Raw genomic sequence first — 3,093 nt, 5'->3', positions numbered from 1 at the left:
CCCCCCCAAAAAAAAACAACAACACATAAACGACGTTTTTTGAACCCACGACGGCAGGCTCCACTGCAGCACACTTGCACCCTCCTTCGCTCGCAACAGGTGAAGCCCGTCACGGCGTCTAAAACGCAAACAGCGGGTTTTGCCGCCTCACCTTTGAACCCTTCCTCCGGCGCCGTACTCTTGATGTAGTCGTCCATGATGGCGGCGTCCTCCGAGGGCTCGTCCGCCTGCAACACACAAAGCACACACAGTCAGTCGGGTTCACCTGACGGTCACACAACTCACCACCCCCTCCTCGGCGGGGGGCCCACTACCTGACACGCGGGGGGCGCAGCAGTGGGGGCGGCGCGGGGGCGGCACAGCACAGGGCGGCAGCACCCCCACGGCACGGCACATTAACTCTGCACACATTTCCAGTTTATGGCCTTCGTCCGTGGCGACATGCCAATTTCGCTCGCCGCGCGCCCGGCGCGGTGGCGTGGCGCGACTGTGTCCTACAGCAGCAGCAGCAGCGGCAGCGTCCCCCAAGGAGCATCCTGTCAACTCACTTGTCTCCTCCGCCTGGCTGGGAAGGGGAGGGTAGGCAGGCAAGGACGTGACGAACACACAAGGGTGGGCGGACATCGCGGGATCTCGGGTGCGGACGTCGTCGAGGGCGCGGAGGTGCGCACCAGCTCACCGCTCACCTTCCGGTGGTCGGCGGTGGGGCGGAGGGAAGCTCGCCGGAGCTTGTGGCTGTCCGTGCGAGGGGCGGCGGCGGCGCCGCGGAGGGGAAGAGGAGGGGGGACTCAACCCCCGCCACGCCACACCGCGCCAACTTGACGAAAACTTTCAACTATTCGGAAGTATAGTGCGGGGCGGGAATGCGTGGTGCCCTTGCTCCGGTGGCGAGAGGAGGGGAGGCGAGGGGCGGAGGAGGGGGGAAGGGCCAGACACTTCATTACAGTTATGAAAATGTTGCCCCGTCAGGAGGGCAGAGCATTTGTCAACGTCCACCGTCGCGGCGGGGGAGGGGGAGGGGGTGGCCATCAGCGTCAACGCGCCGCGGACCTGGGTCACCGACGAAGAGGTCCCCGTCGATGAGGTCCCCGTCGAGGAGGCCACCCGGATACTGTCGCCGCCAGGGGCAGGGCCACACTCCAAAAAGTCGCCATGTGGGGGACGGCGCTCCGAGAGGTACCCGAGAGAGGCCTGTGTCCAGGAGGTCACCATAAGGACAGACGTGGCCGATTTGGGATGAAACGAGTAAAGTCGAGGGGAGAGAAGTGAACCGCCATGGTCGCTCGGGGGGCAACGCGGAGGCAGGCGGGCCGAAGAACGGTGGAGCACATGAGGGACACAAACAGCGCGGTGTTCAATTTCACGACGCGGAGCAGCAGTGCCGGGAGCAGGACGCGCAACACGCTGTGCACGCGGCAAGGGGCGCTGCAGCAGCGGCTGCTCTAAAATTATTTATCACTCTGTGTGGTTCCGGAACAGCACGGCGCGGCGCGGCGTGGCGCGGAAGCGACGCGAAGAATGCGCGCCCCGCCAAAGCCGCGGCGGCGCCGCGCCGTCGGCCCGCGCCGCGAGCGCGCCCCATGCGACTCTATCCCCACAATTCGCAAGTAATTACGATTGCGCGACCCTCGCCCCCGCCCGCCGCTCTCCTCCTCTCTCTCTCTCCCTCTCTCCCTCTCGCTCCGTCTTCCCTCCCCGGAGAGGCCCGCGGATTACTTCACGCAACAGAAACAAGCTCCGTGAGCCGGGAAAACGCTCGTCGTGACCGTCGAGGCGACAACGGGACAACGGGGCTGTATGGTCCGTACTATAAAGCGCGGGGGAGTTTCCCTAAACATTCGCAGTTTTCTATCACTCGGGCCGTTCGTTCAGAACGGCGTGTATCATGATGGCATGCAGGACCAGCAGCCCTGCAGTAGGTCAGGACAGGCGGGCCCTCGGGGGCCCTGCGGTGCGGACCGCCTCACCTGCCCGTCGTGCTCCTGCCCTGTGGTTCCGGCCCGCCGCCGCCGCCGCCTCCTGAACCCGCCCCGCCCCACCACGGCCTCTGGATATTCATATTTTACTTTTCCATCAGCGCTTGAATTAAGTTTTACGAGGGTACTCCTCAGCGCCTCGCCCAACCCGGCTGGGCCCGGCGGCGGCCCCGGGGCACCGGGGGCGCTCCGCACTGCTCCGCACCCACCGCCGCCATTTCAGCGACAAACCGCTCCCGTTTTACGTTTTATTGTTTCCCCAGAGGCCCGTCCGCTCGCCTCTCCTGTGGGAGTGGGGCGCGGCAGAGGGGAAAGGAGGGCGAGGGGGAGCAAAGGCGGAAAACAATTTTTGACCTTTGAGCAAAATAGCCTTTCACACCGATCACCGCCCCGGCCCCGGCCGCCGGCACTCCATTTGCCGGGGCGCCAAACGGCAACACCTTTAGTGCGGGCCGAGCCAAAGGGGAAGGCGAAAACGAAGGCGCGCGGCGTGCGACGCTTAAGGCCTGGGCGGGGATGGGACAAGCGGCGGCGAAGCAGGACGCCCAGGACGTAGAAGAGCAGGACGGGAGGAGCAGGACAACCAGGACGACGAGGAGCAGGAGGACGAGGAGCTGGAGGACCAGAGTGACCAGGACGGGTAGGGGCACGACGAGGAAGAGGAGGAGGCCGGCCAGGACGAGGAGGAGCTGGACGGCGGCAAGAGGAGTGATCTAAGAAGGCTCCCGCCAGCACCGCCCGCACCGCGGGCAGCTAAGCAGAGAAGGGGTTCTGGGTTGGGCGGCACGCGATGGCCGAGCATGAGCATCGTAACGAAGAGTCGATTAAAACAAGACGAGCAGGAGCAGGAGGCCTCGGCGGCGGCGGCGGCCCCGACGCGACCCGCATTTGTCCGCGTCCATCCGTCCATCTGCCACGCCGCCGCCGCCGCCGCCGCCGCCGCCACCGCCCTCCCACTGCACGTACTACACTACCACACCACAGCGCCGGGCTGCAGCAGCGCCAGCAGCGCCCCGAGTGCATGCGCCCCACAGCGCGCCGCCGCCGCCGCCGGGTCCGAGATCATAAAGTGGATGCTGCTGGGTCCGGGACCAGGCCAGGCCAGGCCACGGTCCAG

The 3,093-nt window shown here is 66.0% G+C and overlaps 1 protein-coding gene across 1 annotated transcript in view; it reads right to left on the bottom strand.

Moving 5' to 3' along the window:
- The window catches only part of LOC113205229 (ubiquitin carboxyl-terminal hydrolase 48), a gene marked incomplete in the record, with an annotated part of 61,075 nt that overhangs the window by 2,866 nt on the left and 55,116 nt on the right, over window positions 1-3,093 (bottom strand).

The sequence above is a fragment of the Frankliniella occidentalis genome, unplaced genomic scaffold, assembly GCF_000697945.3.
Source record: "Frankliniella occidentalis isolate FOCC.00 unplaced genomic scaffold, Focc_3.1 Scaffold52, whole genome shotgun sequence".
Classification (NCBI taxonomy): Eukaryota; Metazoa; Arthropoda; class Insecta; order Thysanoptera; family Thripidae; genus Frankliniella; species Frankliniella occidentalis.
This window is presented reverse-complemented; position numbering and strand designations above follow the sequence as displayed.